The sequence below is a fragment of the Petaurus breviceps genome, unplaced genomic scaffold (assembly GCF_028583685.1).
Source record: "Petaurus breviceps papuanus isolate PSGF00001 unplaced genomic scaffold, PetGlider_PUasm1.0 90925, whole genome shotgun sequence".
Lineage (NCBI taxonomy): Eukaryota > Metazoa > Chordata > Mammalia > Diprotodontia > Petauridae > Petaurus > Petaurus breviceps.
In genome coordinates this window covers 17433292-17450131 of record NW_027187380.1, presented here as the reverse complement: position 1 = coordinate 17450131, position 16840 = coordinate 17433292, and positions in this window count along the sequence as shown.

The following is a 16840-nucleotide window of genomic DNA, read 5'->3' as shown; positions in this document are numbered from 1 at the left end:
ACCCAGAGCTGCCAAGGAATGAGGAGACATGGCTGTTATGCTGGTACTTTGTCTGTTTTGATGTTGTTTTGCCAGATTTGTCCATATGGTGAAAGACAGTGCTGTTGCTGCAGAAGTCTGGAAACCTTTCTGTTGGTTCAGATCTCTTGAGACTGTTCTGCAGACAGAGAATGAATACTGTCCACTGGTGAAGGACAGTGCTGTTGTTGCAGAAGTTTTGGAACCTTGCTGTTGGTTCCAAAGCCCTGAAGAAGGATTTTCTTGTTGTATGTTTACAGAAATCCTGGAAGAAGGTTTTTCTAATGTTTTCAGGGGTCCTAGGACTGTTCTGTAGACAGAGGATGAATTAATGAAGAGACTGGCAATGTATCTTGTGGCCTTGTTAAGCTTTGTCTCCCCAGGAACAAAGATTGCTGAGAACTTGCCTGTGTCAAGATGAAGAAAAGACCTCCATTTGGGTATTAAGTGCTGTGCTTAAACTTGTTGTACTGTGTTTCCCCGATAATAAGACCTATCCCGAAAATAAGCCCTCCCCTTACTGTGTAAGATTCCTCTAAAATAAGCCCTCCCCCGAAAATAAGCCCTATTGAGATTGCTACTGTAGTGAAGGTGATCCCCTGCGCTACACGCTACATTATGGTACCCTCTGTATGCACCGTTCCCCCTCCCCCCCGGGTGAAACGCACGCTCTGCTCCGAGCTGCATCCAATCAGAGCTGCAGCAGTGAGCGCGTCATCCTGTTCTTTATTGAATTCATTATTGAATAAAGGTACATTTTTTTGTTCACATTTACCTATTTATTAAAATTGCTGTCAATGTTCATTAAAATAAGCCCTCCCCTGAAAATAAGCCCTCTGGTGTTTTTCTATCCAAAAAAATTAATAAGACAGTGTCTTATTATCAGGAAACATGGTAACTCTGGGGTAGATTCAATTGTGATCCAGGGGTGGGGAACTTTTGACTTTTTTGTGTTCTATGATTGAACAAATGAATGTACTTTACTTATGATTGGAAACTAATCTCCATTTGAGAAGAGGGGCTTTGTGATGGACTAAATGAAGGTACAGCCTAGGGGTGGAGTAGTATTTAGAACAGGGACTTTGTAATTGATTGAATGAATGTAAGGTCCTGGGGTGGGGTAGTACTTGGAGATTATTTAATCACACTAAGTAAATGCTATATTTTGAATGATGTCATATTTTGATCTTCTCTGTTCTTAATTTGTCACTGAATAAAATGGAGAGCACCTATGCTGGTATTTTGAACCTTGGGAAGTTGCCTGTGCTTGGCATTACATTACACCTTTGCAAATACAAGTACCTAGGAAGAGTGTGCTCAAACTCAGATTACAAAAGTAATGAGGCTGGTTGTTGTCCTTTGTTCTTAAAGAGAACCAAAATGACATCACTATGCTAGAATCAAGTTTCATTGACTGATCAGACCAATACAAGCTTGGAATGCTCTGCTACAGTGGGGTACAAATAGTTCATGTGAACATTTGGGGTGGATTCTCTAAATTTGTGCATCCTGTGCCTCCTTTGGGCTGTTTCAATTCTGCTTTGCTCATAGAGCACAGCACCTTCTCTGATGAGGGCACACCATGCTGAGCAGTCCTGTGCCAGTGTCTTCCATATCACACAATCAATCAATTCCAAAGTTCTTAAGAGAGACTTTGAGGGTTTACTTGTATCACTTCTTCTGACCACCATGTGAATGAACAGTTACTGCGTGTGAGTTCTCCATAAAACAGTCTTTTTGGTAAGTGTACATTTTGCATTTGAACAATGTGGCCAGCCCATTAGAGCTGTGCTCTCTGAAGCAGAGTTTGAATGCTTGGCAGTTTAGTTCTAGAAAGGACCTCAGTGTCTGGTATCTTATCCTGTCAGGTGGATCTTCAGAATCTTCCTAATCTTCCTAAGACAATTCAAATAGAAGCAATTCAGTTACCTGGCATGGCGCTGGTATGCTATCCAGGTTTTGCAGGCTTACAACAATGAGGTCAGCACAAAGGCAAGACCTTCAGTTTGGTAATCAGTCTAATACTTCTTCTCTCCCATACCTTCCTTCAGAGCCTACCAAACACTGAGCTAGCTTACGCCTCCCATTCTATCATAGAGTTATCCTCTCCAAGCTAAATATCCATTTTCAACAAAAGCAGCATCCCCAAGGCAAAATGATTACTAGAAGATTTCATGTCAATAGATGTTCATCTCTGAGCTGGAACAGTTTGTTGCTAACTTGGAGAGAACAGTTGAACAGAACAGGAGTGGGCAACTTTCAGAGATTTGGTGCATAGCACTGCATTTGCTCATCTGGGTCAGAACTCTTGCAAACACTAAGACTGGTTTGATGAAAACGATGGGGAAATTCAGAAGCTGCTAAATGAAAAATGAGTACTCCACAGGGTTCACCAGAAAGACAGTCCATTCATCTCTAAGAAGGGAGCATTTAACTCCATCAAAAGTAAAATACAAGCAAAGCTTAGAGAGATGCAGGATTCTTGACTCAGTAAAAAGGCAGATGAAATTCAGTTTTATGCGATAGTAACAATCCAAAGAGCTTTTATGATGCTCTGAAGGTAATGAAGCACACATGTAGGGAATAAAATAGGCAATGGGGCTGAAAGGTATCTTGTGATTCCTGACCTAGAGAGATCATTTTTGCCTTCTAGGTAAGGAGAAGGATTAGAATTCTGATGGATAAATCATCCTCTTTCTCAGATGGTCTTGCTCCTTGTTGGACATTGTCTCTCAGCTGGTGGGTTGATCCACTTCTGGGTTAGGGAAAGCAGGCATCTCAGTTGCTTCATTGGCTCTTCTATGGGTTTGGCAGCTACCATTATCACTTCTGGTAGCTAAGAGAAACTCTGATGGCTCTTCTGACCTTTTGAGGTTCACAAGATCATAACATGGGGACCTTCCTCTCTATATAGTCTTTCACCTAAGAACAGGAAAAAAAAAACTGCAAAAAGACAAAAGGAATAGAGGTGTCATACATTAACAGACACAATGCAACTGGCTAGAGGTAATACAACCTGCCACTGCTCTTCCTCCATTCTGTCAACTCACAGCTGTCTTCCTTACTTAAAAGCCACCAGTGAAGAACCACTTCTCTAACTGAGTGCACAGTTACAGGAAAGCTTATCCTGAGTCATCAGTACTTACAGCTTCTTGGCTGACCTGAATATACTTTGTCACCCCACAGCATTAGCTCCTTTGCCACTCACAGCTCAAAGATATCTCACAAAGCCTTTACATGTTGGGTTGAAAAAAGCAGAGAATATTGCACATGATTTATATAATTCACCAGGAAGGGTAAATCAATGCATTCTCTCAGGACTGGGAATCTATTGGTCACTCTACTCATTTTTTTGTCTTTTTGGAGGGCAATTGGGGTTAAGTAACTTGCCCAAGGTTACAAGACCAGTTTATTTTTTATTTTGTGTGAGTGTTAAGTGTCTGAGGCCAGAACCAAACTCGGGTCCTCCTGACTCTGGGGACGGCGCCAGTCTATTCATTATTGTCTAAATAACTGATATAGTGGACAAACCTGGAACTGGGCTTTAGGATGGGGAAGTGGCCTCTATAAACATATATTCATAGGAAATCCTAGGAAAGATGGAAGAGTAAAAGGCTATCCTAGGAGCATTTTCCCCTCTATCACTCCAAATAAACTAGTAAAACAGCCCTACCTGGACCAAATAAACAATGAAAAGAAAAACTGAAGGAACCCTCTATGAGGTATTTTTTACAGGAAAAAAAAATGAAAAGACTAACTGATCATTATTTATTCCTGGTGATACCATTCCCAGTCTCCTCCTATTCCCAGTCAACTTGTTCTGTCCCAGGGTCTTTGTGTCTACGTCAGTTTTAGGTATAGATTACAATATCCTTGCCAATATCACACTGAAGATCCCAGCTCCTAGGAGAGATTGAAGCCCCACTTTTTATACACACTCTTCACCTTTACAAATATCTGACAGTCTGGTGTTGTACTGACTCAGAGAAGCTCTTTGTTTCTTGTGGCAGTTGCAATTTTAGGCATAGTCTTTTAGAGTTAATATTCCATAAGGATATGCTATGTCTTCATCATACCTCTGAATGCAGGTTAAGACCTCCAAAATGAGACCAACCCCAAAGCTCAAGAAGAAGGAAAGGGGGGAGCAGTAGAAAAGTATAGAGCCTAGGGGAAAAGGTATTGGAGAAGACATGGGCCCAGGAATGCAACACTGCCTCCAACATTTAATACTGCAGGAGGAAACAGGCAGTAAGTGGGAGAGAAAGAAAGATGGAGAAGAAATTCAGTCTCAAAGACTTCTAGCCCGTCACCCATAGCTGGAACCTTCCCCAACTCCCTCCTTACTAACCATCAAGGGTAAACCCTAGGGATTAAAGAGAGTCCATTATACAAAAGAGGGTAGATAGCAGAAGACTTCAAATGGGACTGAACTACAACAGTCTCCCATAGTCTCGCTGTAGCAGTGCCCTAACTTGTCACCCTGATCTTTTGAGGAAAACAGACCTTATACAACCCAAGATGATGTAGAGAAGGAAACAATATCTGAGGGAGAAATATCCCAGGATGATGTAGAAAGGATCAGCAGTAAAAACTTTTACAAGGACATCATAGAAAAATAAGCAGAAAAAAATTAGAAGTGGTTTTGTTTATTTGATTACTGTAGTACCTTCTCTGGCTTACTTGCTTCCAGGTCCTAAGAATAATATGTGCACCCCAAACTTTAGTCTAGAGGACTGTAACTCCTAAAATGAGTTCCAAATGGTAAGTTTCCCAATAAGCCAGCCAGTAAATGGAATGAATTCAAAGCAACAACTTCTATAATTTGTGAAACAAAAAAAATTCAAAAATGGCCCTTACTATTAAGTGGCTGCTTTATGCTTCATCACACCATTTTAGATCATCTATAAATTTTAATTTGAGGTCATAAATATGCTTGAGTATTTGGAGAGTATTAATTGCTTTTTAAACATTTCATAGAATTTGTAAGACTTTTGGGACATCTCGTATTTTGGACATGGTCAATGCACAAATTTTGATTGATCACATTTTTTTAACAAAGACTGTGTCTTCTTTCTTTTTTGTGAAAAGAAGAGAAAATAATGCTAATTCATTGAAAAATAAAATTTAATTTAAAAAATAAGAGATAATCTGTAAGGTCTCTTATAGCTCTAGATCTATGATTTTATACAGGAGGACTGAGCAAGATTTTTGAAGGAATTTATAAATAAATTCTATCAAATGTTTAAAAAGCAATTAATACTCTCCAAATACTCAAGTATACTTATGGTCTCAAATTAAAGTTTATAGATGATATAAAATGATGTGATGAAACATAAAGCAAACACTTAAGATTAAGGACCATTTTAAAATTTTCTTTGTTTCACAGATTGCCATTGTCAAAACTATCAAAAATGAGTCCACCAGTATATTTCTGGAGGAATACTTGAAACCTTTCCAGAAATTAAGCTTTTCTAGCAACATTTTCAAAAGCCTAGGTTCATCTCTACGGCACAATAAGACACAAGGGTAGAACTTTGTGAAGGAATTAATACCTATGCTCTAAAAAATGTTTTCTTTGAGGCTTTGCCTTTAGTTGTTTTCATGTCATTTTTTTTCTTCTGAATTTGTATCTTCATCTTCACTGTCACCATTAGTAGCTATTTTATGATCAGGTTCTTTTTTATTGTTGTTGCTTGCTCATTTCCCAGTCTATTTCTTGACCTTGAACTTTATGTGAAAATTGTGCTTTGTTCACTTGAAGAGAAGTCATAGTCTTTATCTTCAGACTCTTTTTGCACTGCTGTTTTTCACAGCTGCTTCTGGAGATTTGCAAGTTTTCAGTGCTTCCAAGGTACTGTGATCTGGGTAAAGGGGTGGTGACTGCTCTCCAGGTATGTGCTCTAGTTCTCACCCAGCTCAGGACTTTGGTCCATTGTAGCTGCAAGTGCTAGTACTCCTTTCTACTCTGGAACTTCTACCAGGGCCCCTGCTCCCTTGGGACCACAAATGCTCCTCATTAAAAATAGTGATGGGTCATACTCCCTACGCTAGTACAAGATGTCACCGTAGTCTCTTTCTGACCAGTTGTCCAAACCCTTTACTATCTCTGGGCTGAGAATACTCACATTTGCTGTTGCTGCTGTCAAATCTATCCCCAATGCCCACCGGTGAGGCTCTGGACCCATCCTCCCCCTAGTGTCAAAGACCTCTTTTTCTAACCTCCTAAGTTGTCTTGGGCTGGGAAAAAAAAGTCTCACCCCATCCTTTTGTTGAGTGTGTCACTCCAGAATTTGATTTGATGTATTATTTTAAAGTTGTTTGGAGGGGAATATTGGGAGAACTTGAGTGGGTTGCTGCCTTTACCCAACCATCTTGGTTCTTTTTCCCCCCACCCCCAGGTTTGCTCTTCAAAGATGAATAATTTGAAGAGAAATGGATGAGGTACAACAAACTTGGATAATTCACAAATCAGATAATCCTTCAATATCAGAGAGTTGTTCATCTTTAGCTACCTGTGGTGAGAGCAGGGATTGGGAGACACAAACAACATGGACACAGATAAATTAAATATGAAATATGGATGAAGTCACACAAGATAATTTCAATGTGGGAGTAGAGAAAGGGGAGATGGTAAACAGCTGTGGAGATCAGGAAGGAAATCTTAAAGGAGATAGCAACTTGGGGGTAAGACAAGGGAACAAAGGATTCTAAGAGGCAGAGATGAAGACAGAACACTATCTAGATTTGAGGGGAGGTGGCATGGCAGCCTGTACAAAGGCACAAAGCAAAAGATAGAATATCATATGTAGGCAACAACAGGTTGTCCAATTTGGCTATAAGGTGGAGAGTATGGAGTGGGAAGGGGAGAATAGGAAATAAATCTAAAAAGGTATTCTGCAGCAAAATTGTAACACTTTTAATGACAAAGAAGGACTTGTATTTTTTCCTAGAGGTGAAAGGAAACCACTAAAGATACTTGAACAAGATCTATGCTTTAGAAATACCAATGTTGCGGCTACATAAAAAATTAATTTGGGAAGTGAGAATGGAGGTAGGAAGACCAGTCAGGAGGCTATTAAGATGGTCCAATGAGAGGTGATGTGGACCTGAACTAGAGCAGTTGCTGTTTAAGGAGGGAGGGAGTCCAATGAAGGAAGTAGAATTGACAAGGCTCAGCAGTTGATTAAATATAAGGGATGGGAAGGGTGATGACAAAGAAGGAAGAGTTGAAGATGACTGTTAATTTGCAGACCTAGTGACTGGAAGGATGGTGGCATCCTTGATAGAAATAGGGAAGACAGGACAAGGATTGATTTTAAGGAGGTAAGACAATGAGTTCTGTTAGGCATGTGTTGAATTTGAAATGTCTATGGGACATTCAGTTGGCTGAAGCTTGGGAGAAAAATGAAGATCTGTAGATTTGGCAGTTCTGCATATATAAATGGTAATTGAAACCATGGAAGCTGGTGAAATCTTAAAGAAAATATACAGAGAGAAGAGAAGAGAAGAGGGTCCAGGACAGAGACTCCTCCCTATTACATCATTCAGTTCATCAGTGGTATACATATTTTGCAGTTTTGAGAATTCTGAAGCACAGAGTGAGATACTTTTTCAAGTGACAGAGTTAATGATGCTTGAAACAGGAAGGTGCCTTTATTTTCCTTTCTAAGGACAGGAGTGGGGAGGATAACATTTTTTCCTTATTACTTTACATTTTGTGCATTTGTTTCTGTCTTCTCTAGATCTAGCAGGCTCTGTGAGAAGATATGCCAAAATACATTTAGGGACCCTATTGGCCCTTCACTCAAAGCCTACCTGAATTTGGAAAGCATCAGCAATCTAATGACCCTCTATTTCAGGGGTATGTCACCCTTTTTATATATCAAGCCCCTTCAGCAGCCTATGGATGCCTTCTCAGAATGCTTTCAAATGCATTTTACAAAGGTTTACAAAGGAAACCAATTGTATTGAACTACAGTTATTGAAAGATTTTTTTTTTTAAAAGATCAAGGACACCAGATTAAGAAGTCTGGCATCTAATCTAATGTGATGCTCCTATTTCTGATAAAGTTTAATAGGTGAAGGAAGGTTGGCACATTAGAATAAAGCTCAGATAGTCATCTGAACTTTGAGATTCTTATTCAAATCCCCCTCAAGCCTGGGATGGTACAGGACCTATTAAAATATTTATGAGAATTCAGCACATAATGGTGTGAAGCCCTTTAAAGATAAAATAAACATTGTCCCCATTCTGAATCCTCTTGTCTGACCTTAATCATTAGATTCAGGAAATGGGTAGTGACTTTCATTATTCCCATTTTTCAGAAAAGGTGACTGAATCACAGAGGCACTGAACTTGTCTCTGGCTCCTCATCTAACAAACACTAGGTTAATTTAAAAATCCACCAAATTTGTATAAATAGCCATGGTACCTTAGTCACTGTTTGATCACTGAAAAGATTCCAGGAATTTTAATTCAGGTCTTCCAAATTCAAATCCAATTTGACTATATTACAATATTGTATTTCCAAATCTACTTGTGCTCACCACATATTTAATTACTATCTTTCTTCAGAACTACAGGGTAGGCTCGAATTAATTAATGAGTTTTGGAGTAGTTATGCAACAACTGGAACTTGTGAGGGAAAAGCAAGCATCTGAGATTCAGGGTTCTAATTTACATAACCTACAGAGCAACCTAAAATTTGTCATTTTAAATATAAATTTATTTAGTGTGCATTACTGATAGTAATGAATGAAGTGGGGGAGAAAATCTCCAGGTCCACTAGAATGGCTTAATCTGATCAATCTAGTCCTATAGTCTGTGATTCAGCCAATGAATATTGTTATTGTTCCTGATTTCCCAGGGCTGTCTAGATCAGAAATCAGAAACTTTAGAGAAACTAAACGGTTACTTTGGGTTTTCATTTAGATATTTTAAAAATGGAAAGAGGTTGTTTTGAATAAAGGGTAGCAAACTAGTCTATAAGTTAGAGAGATTTGGATTGAACACTTAATTACCATGTGATTCTGGACAAGTCATTTAACCTCTAAGTTTCTCAGGCAATTCCTTAAGATTTATGTAAGTAAATAATAGATAGTTATGATCTGAATTTATCAAGAAAGTTCCCGCTATGGGAAAGAATTCCCATAGGAGAATCCCCTATGCTAAGAAAATCACAGATGATTTGCATATTTTAGAAAGGAATACTTTGTTTACTTCACTCTACAAAAATTAATATATTTATATTAGCATAATATATTATTATAATTAATAATAATATATAATAATTAATAATATATAAAATATATTTGTTATATGATTTATATGCCTAAAATATGTATTAACCTGGTCAGTCCCTGATGAGTTGAACATATTCTACAGGGTATGTTAAACAACTATCAGCTAAACAACTAAACTATAAGGATTGCCAGAAAGAATAGATTTTTAACTGAAGCAGAAAAGAATTAAATGAGATGTAAGGAAGAATCTCCACATTTCAGAGATTATAACAATAGAACAGATTATATGTGCATAAATATACATATGTTCATGGAATATATGTATATATGCATGCAATCATGTCTGTGTTTATGAATGTGTGTATGTGTGCATGAATGTATATCAAATATTGAAGCAATCTTCACTGAGATTTTAAAAGCTGTGAGCTGACAGAATGGGGGAAGAGCAGTGACAGGTTGTAAAACCACCATTTTAGCTTTAGTCCTGCCTTTAGGAGAGGGTAATGAACCCCAGGACCTTGGAGAGTTCTGAACAGACCAGTTTCCAAACTTAGGGTTCTGTGTTGGTGACACCCACAGAGCCTATGGAAACAGCTTTGACAAAGCTTGGACTCAACCCTCAAGTTGTTCTTTTCCCACCATACCTGTTTCTGTTTTTTATGATGATTTCCAATTCCCCCACTGTCTCTCCTTCGTTATTCAGGATAAAGAGAAATTCAAGTTTTTTTTCTCTTTCCTTGTTCCCAAAAGTAAAACACACAAACTCACACACTCTACACCTCCATATTTTAGGACAACAGAACTGTAATCTAGAATCAGAAGAGAGATTGAGGTAATAAAATTTGTATTCTCTCAGTGTGAGAGAAATGATATGTATGTGTGTGTGTGTGTTAGAAAGGGGCTAGAAAAGCTCTAGGAAAATGCAAGAGATACTACCCTTTTGCCTAAATCAGTAATTTTCCCATCCAGAAGTTTTCTTTTGACAACTGACTTTCACCTTCCTTCTCTTCCCTCAAAAAAACAAACAAATGATTACCCATTTTCTGGGGGAAAAAAATTAGGGACTGGTTTAAGCTAGTGCAAATTAGCTTTTCCACTTTCAGAATGGCTACCTGCCTTTATTGTTTTGCTCTGCATTTTCTGCTCTTTCTTTCTGTCTTTTTAGGCTTTCAGAAACCCAGAAAAGGTAAGACAGGAGTTTTAAGAAGTTGAATAGTGGTCAAGTTGAATTCATTCCATTAGTAAGAGTGAAACAGGAAAGTGACTAAACAGAAATCAGCGAGATCCATATTTGACTCTGTTACTACTCCCTTGGACTTCTACATAATGAAGAGGAAATGTATTTATTAAGTACTTACTATGTGCCAGGTGCTAAGCTAAAGAGTTTACAAATATTATCTCATTTGATCCTCTCAATAACCTTTGAATGTAAGTGCCATGATTATCTCCATTTTATAACTGAGGAAACTGACTCAGACAAAAGTTAGTAAAGCAACTTGCCTACAGTCACACAGCTAGTAAGTGCCTGAGGCTGGTTTTGAACTCAGATTTTCCTGACTTCAGTGGTACTTTCCTGTACCACTACCTCCCCCTAACATACAAGAAATTGTCACATTCTGCCCATTCTTCTACCTTAATGCTGCTCAAAGTATTAAATGTCCATTAAAGTCATACTTTAATGTCTCACTGTGTGTTGTAGCTGACTTTGGGTTACCAAAGGCTATGCCAGCAGAAGCCAAGCTCTGATCAGTCCTACCATGTTGGAAAGTCTTCAGAATCATCCCATAATCAGTACAGGTTGGTTTTCTGCTAAAATAGAAGTGGGTATGATTTAGTCATGTCCACAGTCACTGTCCCCACCTCTACCAGTGCCATCTAGGTCCCCCTATGATCAGTTGCATGAATCTGCTGGATGAATGATTCACAGAAGCACAGAATGTTAGACAGAAATGGAAGGGACCTTAGAAACCCTCTAGTCTGATACACAGGTTTTACAAATGAAAAAAAAAAAGAAGCTCTGAGAATTTAAGTGACTTGTGGAAGATTCAAAGCTACAGTAATAAACTGAGATGCAAACTCAAGTTTTCTGCCTGTGAGTTTCTCCACTATCTAACTTGGACAAACAAATATAAAAAAGATGTAGCCCCCACTCTCAAGGAACTTAATACTTAGTAAGGGACAAAAAAGAGACAGTGTATAAAGCACTGGGCCTGGAGTCAGGAAGTCCTGAGTTCAAATCCAGCCTCAAACACTAACTAGGTGTGTTACTCTAGGCAAGTCACTTAGCCTCCGTTTTCCTTAATCCACTAAAGAAGGATGTGGCAAACCACTCCAGCATTTTTGCCAAGAAAACCCCACACAACATGCTATGGTCCATGCTATGGTCAAGAAAAATGAGACATAACTGAACAACAAAAAGGGACAAAAAAGTCATAAACACTCAAGTAGGTTAGCAAATATATTTGTAAGGGAACCAAGGGAGTAAGTGTAATTTATTCTTATATTTACTTTCCCAAGGCTACAATCCAGAAATATTCTTTCAATTGAGGACAACAAATATGCATCAATCACTGTTATTCAGTAAGGCACTGCTTCTGGGGATTCAAAGAGGAATAAGATATAATTACTGCCTTCTTCCTTTTCTTGCCCTCCCTCCAGTTTTCAATTTAGTGGAGAGATAAGACAGGAACACAAATAACTCTAATAAAAATGGGCATATATCCAATGATCCAGACCTCAGTAACATCATTAGATAATAAGACAAACTGTATAGGCCTAAGGATAAAAAGCCATGAAGCCAATATGTTAATTAGAAATAATCAATATGCATCCTAAATTAGTGTTTGGGTTACTTGTGAGGATTTTTTTTTATTGAGCTTTAGATTCTTCATCCAGAAAGTGAAGGAATTATGACTAAGTCATCAACCTTACTTAATTCAGATTTTTCAGGCTGCTCTGGTATGAAACTTAGAACTGTAACTAGTACTCTGATTTGTTCTGGGAGCTGCAACATCATGGAATATGTTTTCTCTTAGCAGTGGTCCTCCAGTATGTTGGATCTGCACCTTTCTGTTCTCTGCCAGCCTCTATTCAACCCCTTTCCATTCTATCAAAAGGAGGAGGCATCTCTAGACATTCCCACATTTCAAGAGACTTTTTCCTAGCCCTGGTCCATCTCTTGGAAGCAGTTCTAGCAACACTATTGTGGAGTATCTGTCCATGGGTGCTATCCTGGCATCTCTGTGCCTGTCCCTAGGGTGATATTTTTCTCCCCAAGAGCTCATAACCAAGGTCTTAGGTATTTCCTTAAGTCTTCAAGTCTTCCTAAGTACCACATGAATGTTTCCCAAGTGCCAGGATTTATCATTACAGTTTTTTTTCAAAAACTGTTGGTCCCTGAATACTCAGGACAAAACATCATAAGATCCTACATATAGCTGAAAGGTCCTTAGGGATCAGCTGGTCCAAACCTCCCCTTTCCCTTTGAATTTTACAAGTAAGAATGCTGAGGTCTAGAAAAGTAAAATAACTTACTCAGAGTCACATAAGCATGTAAACTGCACATGAACAAAACAAAACTCCATATGCAAAATTATTTACATTTGTAAGGGAGAGGCATGAAATTCCCTCTTTTTAATTAATGTGGACACAGAAAGCCCAGAATGTAATTCACAAAGTGTTAACAAGGCATTAAAATGATTGTAAAGACGTGTCTACTCTCTTAACTTTTTACAAGGTATGACCATCTCTCTAATAGGGTCAAGAAGGAAACAAAGTGATTGGCCAAGCAATAAAATTACCCATGACCCTAAATACTTCAAATAACTAAACTCTGAATGAATTTCAGCAGTTTCTGGAGAATTTCCAAGCTGGAAGCTCTGTGTGGAGAAGACCACCGCACAGAGAGAGGAGGGCATTTCCCTTTCTTCCCCTTTTCTACCATGAGCCTTGATATTTAGGAGTAGAATGAGAGTATGCCCCATTCAGCAGTTTGCTAATCTGATAGGTTGAGACATAGTTGTGGGAACAGAGACACATGCTCCAAACAAATATAGATACAGACAGATAGGCATCTGAGGGAAGAAGCATCTTCAAGTAACATAAACCCTGACAATTAAGATAGATTATGCAAAAGGGTCACGTTGGAAACCTGTCATGGGGATTTTATAAAGAGAAAAAAATACTTCCAGACCCTGCAGTAGCAGAAGTTGTAAATTGCCTTTGCCACATATGTATACTACATATGTTTCTCACTAATAGTCCACTCTAAATTTAAACCAATTCTTCCAATAGACATTGTGTTTATTTGTAGAAAAGTACATTCTAAGTTTATGGGAATGTAATTATTTTAAGTACTATTGTTGCTATACTATTTAAGTAAATGTCTTTGCTCAGAGGTAATGTCTCTACTGGTTGATTTTGAAAGGAAAGCACTCTGGTGCAGGCTTATAACTTATCATGTTAGGAATGTAGAGCCACAAGGTTACCCTTAGAACCTAAAATAATAGGCATCTAAAGGAAGTTTAATCTTCACGTTCAAAGGTGAAGTTAGGAAAGCAGACCAGATGGTGTATTGCATACTGATTAATAATGTACATAATTTTGTCCTCTCTAAAAGCCGTATTCCAGTGTCTCATAATAGCATGGAGATAACCTTGGTTCATAGACTCTACTGAGAAAGTGTATGCTGAAGTACCTTCACCAAAAAAATCGAGGATGTTTTATATGAATCAAAAAGCAAAGTCAACAAAAGATGTGTATAGAGTGCCTGCAATGCATAAAACAAGGCAAGGAACAATGTTAATGGGACAGACTTGATACAGGATGAGCAGGCACTGGGAGGATATCTTAGGATCACAGTAGCTATGCATTAACAGTGCAGCCCACATCCAGCCCATGTTTGGCTTTCTGTAAGCCTACAGAAAAGAACACAGTCACCTAATTAATTAATCAGTGAGAGAGACTCCCTCCAAACCTTACTGAGAAAATCCTTTATTACCTTCCTCTATGTATCAAATATGGTCCTTTCAAATCAGAATTCAGCAAAATATCTTTCCACCCCCAACCAAACCAACTATAGGCTTTCATTAACTCATGTCTTATATGCTAATATTCTGTTATTAAAAACCAAATACCACGTGAATTGATCCAACCATTCTGGAAAACATATTTAAATTATATGAGAAAAATTACTAAACTATTCATACCCTTTGATCACACTACTCAGTACATACTCTAAGGAGACTCAGGATAGAAAAGTCCAATACATATATAGAATGGAATAAATCGAAATGTCCAATAGATATCAAAATATTAACATAAGTTCTATTTGTGGTAGCAAAGAATTAGAAACAAGGTGGGTTCCCAAGACTGAGGAACTACTCTTTAAAAAAAACCTGTGACATAGAAATGTAATGAAATATTATCATGAAGTACAAAATCATAAATATGAGAAATCCAGAGGAATTACTGGAAGACCAGTATGAACTAATGTAAAGTGGACACAACCAGAAAAATATTATACACAATGACTTTAATATCAATGAAAAGGAATAATGAAAATTAGACTTCTTTAATTTCATTGATTGCTCTTTCCTCTAGAGAAGAAAGGTAGATACCTCTAGATAGAGAGGTAAGGAATTATAAGTGTAGGATGCTTCATATCTTAGAATTTGCTACCTTTGTGATGGATGGTTTTGCTTTCTTACAATGGTAAGTTCCTTTGTGGGAAAAATGGAGAGATGGAATAGATAGAAATGACTATGATATGGAAACAAAAGACATCAACTAAAACACTCCAAATAAAATAATTTCAAATTGGGAGATTAATCTTTGGCAAAGATATGGGAGGTATTATCATTAGTGTACTCTACAGTAAATAGGCACATGTATGCATACATGCACATGCACCTGTGTGCACATACACACACACCATAGACATTATTCTTATTCCTATTTCTCCTTACCTGAATGCAATTCCTGGAACATATACATGGTATCAAAGGTCATCATCACATAACAATACAAAAAGCATTGCATGCTCTATCTCTTAGCAATACCTACTTCTTATCAATCAAATAAGTCAAAGGGACCTGAGAGTTAGTCTGCATGAGCACCCCATTTAAGGGATGAATTACTTTTAATTTTCTAGGCACTGAGTTTCTTATGACATATAGTAGTTTCACCCCATAAACTTCAAGCTTCTATTAATATAGTCAGACATATTTTTAAGGCTCTGGTAGACAATGTACAATTAATTTTCTCCTGTCAGTTGAAAAATCAGTCACTAGTCACTCAAGTCCTTGTTTGATCCTCTTTAGAGTAAGAAGAAAGGTTAAGACATGGCTGCTTTCAGAACTCCTGGCCTGCAGATCTTACAGGGACCAACCAACCATTCAGAGGGTAATTGCTCTTTCTTTGACCTGCCTGGATTTGGATCACAGCCTTGGGTAATGGTCCTGGGGTGTTTGGCCAATGTGCCAGAGCTTGTGGGAGCTTTAAGAGAGAGCGCTCAACTAATATCTCTGGCAGCTGTGAAAACCCCAGCAATTTGAGACAAAGCTCTCTCCATTCTGTAAGCAGAGTTCTACCATGGCAAAGAGCTCAAAAGTCAAGTAATTGGCAAAATGAGGAAGCACAATCAGACCATACAATCTTTTCTTGGGGGACAAAAAGAATCAAAGCGTGGAACTGGAGAAGGACAATGAAGTCAGAAATTCTGCATTAAAAGCTTCCAAAAAAATATGAATTGGTCACAGGCCATGGAGGAGCTCAAGAAGGATTTTGAAAATCAAGTGAGAGAAGTGGAGGAAAACCTGGGAAGAGAAATGAGAATGATGCAAGAAAATCATTAAAAGTGAGTCAACAACCAGCTAAAGGAGACCCAAAAAAATTCTGAGGTAAATAACACCTTCAAAAGTAAACTAACTCAAATGGCCAAAGAGGCCCAAAAAGCCAATGAGGAGAAGAATACCTTAAAAAGCTAAATTGATCAGATGGAAAAGGAATTTCAAAAACTCACTAAAGAGAATAATTCCTTCAATATTAAATTGCAAAAAATGGAAGCTAATGACTTTATGAGAAATCACGATACGATAAAACAGACTCAAACAAATGAAAAAATAGATGGCAATGTGAAATATCTCATTGGAAAAACCACTGACCTGGAAGATAGATCCAGCAGAGATAATTTAAAAATTATTGTACTACCTGAAGTCCATGATCAGAAAAAGAACCTAGAAATCATCCTTCAAAGAAATTCTCCAGGAAAACTGCCCTGATATTCTAGAACCAGAGGGCAAAATAGAAATTGAAAGAATTCACCAATCACCTCTTGAAAAAGATCCCAAAAAGAAAACTCCTAGGAATATTAAAACCAAATTTCAGAGTTCCCAGGTCAAGGAGATAATATTATAAGCAGCCAGGAAGGAACAATTTTACTATTGTGGACACACAATCAGGATAACACAAGATCTAGAAGTTCCTACATTAAGGGATTGAAGGACTTGGAATATGATGTTCCGGAGGTCAAAGGAGCTAGGATTAAAACCAAGAATCACATTCCCAGCAACACTAAGTA